The sequence below is a fragment of the Falco cherrug genome, chromosome 5 (genome assembly GCF_023634085.1).
Source record: "Falco cherrug isolate bFalChe1 chromosome 5, bFalChe1.pri, whole genome shotgun sequence".
In the NCBI taxonomy this organism is placed as follows: domain Eukaryota; kingdom Metazoa; phylum Chordata; class Aves; order Falconiformes; family Falconidae; genus Falco; species Falco cherrug.
In genome coordinates this window covers 3,783,661-3,788,957 of record NC_073701.1, presented here as the reverse complement: position 1 = coordinate 3,788,957, position 5,297 = coordinate 3,783,661, and the positions used below count along the sequence as shown (strand labels likewise).

Genomic DNA, 5,297 nt, shown 5'->3' with positions numbered 1-5,297 from the left:
AGGTTTCTCTCCGGTGTGTGTTGAATTTTCCCGTTTGTTTGAGGTTTACCCATCCGGTGGGTTTTGGCGAGCTGAGCCGGAAAGAGGCTTTTTTTCCCCCCTCCTTTCTTTCTTTCTATTCCCCCCCCCCCCCCCCCCCCCCCCCCATTTCATAAAGCCATGCCCGTGCTACCTGGAAAAGGGGTATAGTATATTGTTAAGGCTGCTTACCTCGGCGGAGTCGTTTGGACAGCCTCTCTCTGCAGGTCCCCTCGCCCCCTCGGCGATTCCTTTACAGTTCAAATGACCCTCCGGGAGCGAAGCATGGAAAAATTAAAAAAATCAAAATCAAATCAAATGAATTACGAGCGGAAAAGTGTCCTGCTCGGCTGGGGAAAGGCGGATCTCATCCCTCGCCGCGGCCTCCAGCGCTCCGGAGATGGGAGATGTTATCGCCGTGTTTGTTTGCGGAGTATAAATAACAACTTAAGTTACTTACGATGCATCAGGGGAGAAGGAGCATTGCCCCCATCCGACTCTGCCTCCGCCCGGGAATTCGGGGCAGCGGGCTGCAACGCACCGGCGGCTGCGAGCTGGCTTTGGGGGGGGGGGTCGCTCTGGAAAGTGCCGTTTACCCCGCTCCTCTTCCTCCTCTTCCCCGATCGCGACAAATAACAAAAGGGACGCGGCGATAGCACCGGCCGGGATTATTCCCTCTCGCCCGCCCCCTCGGCCTGTCCTTCCCCGCGGCGGCCCGCGGAGCCGCCGCCGCCCCCGCCGCCGCGGAACCCGGGAGCGGAGCCCGGCGCTGGCTGCGCGGAGCCCGGCGCTCTGCCGGCTTTGTTCGGCCGCGGCCCGGCGCGCAGGCACGCCGCGGGTCGGGGTAACAATGCGTCCGTCCCTCCTTTCTTCTCTATGATTATTATTATTATAATAATTATTTTGGGGTGCAATGTGAGATTTGGTTAATTCCCCGGTCCGGCGGAGAGGGGCAGGAGGGGGAGACGCCGTCGGGAAATAAATGTTTGGTTTAGTTTTTCCTCTGGTCCTTCAAGAGCTGGCGAGGGGGGGGGCGGAAAAAAGGAGAAACGAACCCCCCATCCGTCCCTGAGCTTCCTAACTCCTCCCGCATCTCTCGGGTGAGGATAAAGAAAGAAATGCGAACGCTGAAAAGAAAAACCAAAACAAAATAAAAGAAAATCTCGGCGCGGGTTCGGAGAGGCTGCGAGAGAGAAGGTCGGTGCAGGAGAAGGTCCGCTCAGACGCACAAAAAGAAAGTGCAGTTCCTCCTCCCAGCCCCCCCGGAGCGGCGAGGAGCCCAGGGGGGTGCGCAGGGTGCGCAGGGTGCGCAGGGTGGCAGGGGCGCGACAGACGGACAGGCAGAGCGGGGACGCGTGCGGATCCGCTCCTGGTACCACAGGGTTTCGCCTAGAGATGGTCGGAAGAGATAAAGGCTCGGAGAAAAGGGGGCGGCATTTTTTCCCTCTTAAATTGATATTTAATGGGAAAGCCTATTGGACAGAAATCTGGACACGAGTCACTTAATTGGACTTGACATCTGTCACAGTGTGGGAGTTTTCACAGCCCAAATATTTTCAGCAGATCAGATTCTCGCTGAATCTGTGCCACAAATTATAACAGTCGAGAGCAGCCCGTGATATAAACCCTAGCCTCTGGATATACAGGCTTTAGCCATGTTCGCTCCCACCGCTGTCGTGTGTGTCCCCCAAAATATTGGACAGCCACTGATCTAGAAAAACACCGCTGGCATTTTGCATGCACGCTAATAAATAAGCTTTAAACATCAATTTGCATCATGTACACCGAGCGTGTGGAGAATCATCAGACTGGGTTTTCAGTGCATTTGTCTTGGTGGTCCCTGTGCCCTGTCTCCCACCCTCCCCCGATCCCGGTGCACGGCAGGCACGGTCCTGCCGGAGCCAGAGGGGCAGAGAGGCCCCCCCAGTCCCTCTGCCCTCCACCCTCGCCGCTCCCGCATACAGACAATGAGGCGAGGGAGCCGGCCACAGGTCCGTGGCTTTTCTGCTCACGAGAGGCTGGATGGAGCCAGGCCCCATCGCACCAGAGCCAGGAGATGCTTGTGACCGAGGTGACTCGTCCTGCTGCCACCTTGCCCCAGCCCCCTCCCAGCTGGCAGCCCCTTCTGTGCTCTGACCCCCCTTTCCCTCACGTGTCTCCTTGCAGATCCCATCAAATGGGGGCTGTAGCCACTTTTCTCAGGGTAACCATTTTCCTCCCTGGGGACTTTTCTGCGCCAGTGCTGGCAGGCTCCCTCCAGAGCCCCCCGTTAAGGACAGCAGGTGGGCTGGGCGAGGTAGTGGTCTACCGCACAGGGCAGAGCTGGTTCTGCTGCTCACCAGCAGTTCAGTGGGTGCTTGGCCTCACCAGAGCTGCTTCTCTCCCTGGGTCCCATCAGCAGGATGACTGGGAGTGAGGTGGCAGGAAAACACTCGGCAGAAGTCCCTGTTGTTCATTCAGTAACGCGTGCAATAGGCTGGGAGATCTTGGAACCAGGAGGGGTTCTGCTCTTGATATGTTTTTCAAGACTTTAACAAGAATAAGTAGCCCACCTGAATAATTTTGGGTTTTGTTAATTTTTTTGAAAATGATAGACACTCTGGCAAATGGTGCAATCTCCCTGCATGTCACTTGGCTCACTGGCAAAAGGTCTGAAAGAGGATCCTCACAGACATTTCTTCCAGCGAAACTTGGGGATTTCTCTCCCTTCCCCTACCCACAACAAGTCTCCAAGGCAGCAGGATGCTGTGACTCCTGTGGGTGCTCTGACCCCCCATACTGCTGCTGGATTCATGGATACCTGACGTGATCCCAGTGGCACTTCTGGAGATGCTTGGCTAAGCAATCCTTGGCTGCCATGGGACATGCCTGTCAAAGACCCACCATGGAAGGTAGTGTACAAATGCAATGCAGCCTCTGACTGGGAGGCTCTGAAATGCGTGTGCCCTCAGCCCACCCCCTGCCAGTCCTGACAAGGGGCTTCCTAAATCTGTAGAAAGCCTTCAGCTGAGCTAGTGGGAGGCATCGCTGTGAGGTACCTGGTCTGCATGGAAAGGGGAGGTTACATTGGTGCTTGGAGAGGGTGTTTGAGCTCCCAGGCACAGGGACTCGGTAAACCCCTTTGCTACTGTGAAGAGAAGTAACTAAAGTCTCAGCGACCTTGCCAGGAAGATGCAGATGCAGATCACAGATGCTGTGGCACATCCCCATTCAGCTCAGCTCTCTGACAACCTTCACAGGTGCTCTTTGGAGATCGGGATCTGAGCAGTTCAAGGTCACTGTGCTCCACATTGCAAGACCCCGGGTCCCATTCCATCAAACAACCACCGTCCCATGCTGCAAAGAGCAAGCTGTGAAGGATACCTTCTCCAGCTCTGACCTGACCGCGGCTCAGTTCTCTTGCAGTGCTCCCTCAAAGTGTAAGTTTGAGGTCTCAGCCCACAGAAGCTGCAGGTGATGGAACAAGTAGCTGACTAAGGCTGCCATAGATAACAGCCAGGAAGCTGCTAATTCATGCAAGCCACCCTCCTCTCTGCTGCAGATGCTGCCATCACATGGCTTGCTTCTTATTTTTAATTTCCAGGAAGAGACCAAGCAGTTGCTCCTCGATGCCCTTTGGTTATGAGTGGACATTTCTGACACCTCATAAAGTGCTGTTTACAGCCACTGTGATCTGATTACCCCACTGCTCTGCTCCCAGACGTGTTAAATCTAGAGGTTCCCACCCTGCCCAGGGCATGCCAGGCCTGTGGCGTTCACCCCAACAGCCCTGCTGGGATACTGCCAATCTCACAGCAACTGCGAGAGCCAGGGTGTAGCCCCTGTATCTTTAGCCCTAAGAAGTGAGTCAGAAATGCTGGAGCTGACAGCCTGGCTTTTCTTTGAGCACACAAAGCCCCAAAGCCCAGAAGCAGGGCCAAATTCTCCCAGTGGAAGGAACAGTGGAAGGAAGAGGTTGGTTTCCAGAGCTCAGCATTCAGAGCCCAGAGGTGGAGGTCACCAGAAATGATCAGAAAATATGGGGCAAAAGTACAGTTGATCAAAACTAAAACAGTTCCATTTTGGCAAAGGAGGAATGACTGAAGTTCTTCCTCAAGCTCTCTGTGTCTTAGAATATAACCTGCTGCACATTGGGAGTTAGTATGGTCCTAAGGAAGCTGCATAGATGCAAGTATCTTGTATCCCCCAGTATAGGCATGGCCACTGCAAGCCTACGGTTGGTCTCTTCACTAAGCAAGCACCTCACTGGCATCAAGACAAGCTGAAATTCCCAAATAGTATCAAAGGTGACCTCAACAGCATGAATAGCATTGATCCGGCTTCTCTACAAAAGGTTAAACTGCAGCCTCCAAGCTGCACCTGATGAAGCAGAACGGAACAGGAAAAACTGAGGCATAACAAGGGCCTGCAGTTGGGCAATGGATGTCCAGGCACATTGCATGGCTGTGGCCTTATTGCAGACCAAATCCACGATAGTGAACCTTGGAGCACAAGCGGACAGACATCTCCTGGCAGAGAATCTGGGATTACATTCTGCCATGCTGGAGGGCTGAAAGAGAGCCATGAGCATCGCTTCTTCTTTACCTGGCCTCAGACGTTGCCCCCAGGGATGCAGGTATAGACGTGGAGGTGGTTTCCTGTGGATGGCAATGCAGCTCACACAACACCTGTCTTCCCAGCAGCCTCATAAGTTTAATGGGAATGAAAAGTGGACAGGGAAAGATTCGGTATCCAAAAAACCCCACATCCCACCTTTGTAGGGGCCATCTCACTGAAAAGCAAGAAGTAATTCTGTTTTGGCTTCCAAGGCTTGCTGAGAAACCAGTAAAACCTCATGACCTGGACTGCTCACTAGGTAAGACCTAGCATGGCACTAATATTAGTAAATTCATGGATGATAGCAAATAAAAGCTGCCCACTGCCATGAGACTTACAGCAAAGCATCACAGGCCACCAAACAATATCAAGTGATAGGTGCTGCTGACTCTGCAACAGAGACTGACAACCCAGGGTTTTTCAGGGGCTGGTGGGATCGGGCTTTGCAAAGGCAAGATTCAGAAGAGGATCATCTTCAGGTTATAGTCAGAAGAGACAAGACTGGAAACAGTGCTGCCATGTGATGTTATTTTATGGAAAGGGGGCACTTTCTTGTGTGAGCATCTCAGATTTGTGTCACAGGATCATTTGAACATAGTGTCATTTGTGAGAACAGCTGGGGTTGGCACGTACCCTCTAAAAGTCTGCAAGGGTGCAGTGCTAACACCCTGGAGCAGCCATTT

The 5,297-nt window shown here is 53.4% G+C and overlaps 1 protein-coding gene across 1 annotated transcript in view; it reads right to left on the bottom strand.

Moving 5' to 3' along the window:
* The window catches only part of NHLH2 (nescient helix-loop-helix 2), a 4,474-nt gene extending 3,021 nt beyond the window's left edge, over nucleotides 1-1,453 (bottom strand). Inside the window, exons 1-2 of the mRNA XM_055712955.1 lie at nucleotides 479-1,453; nucleotides 211-288 (exon numbers count right to left, since the gene is read on the bottom strand). The gene's annotated coding sequence lies outside the window, so the exon portion shown is untranslated. The remainder of the gene's footprint in view (nucleotides 1-210; nucleotides 289-478) is intronic.
* Between the last annotated feature and the right edge of the window lie 3,844 nt (nucleotides 1,454-5,297).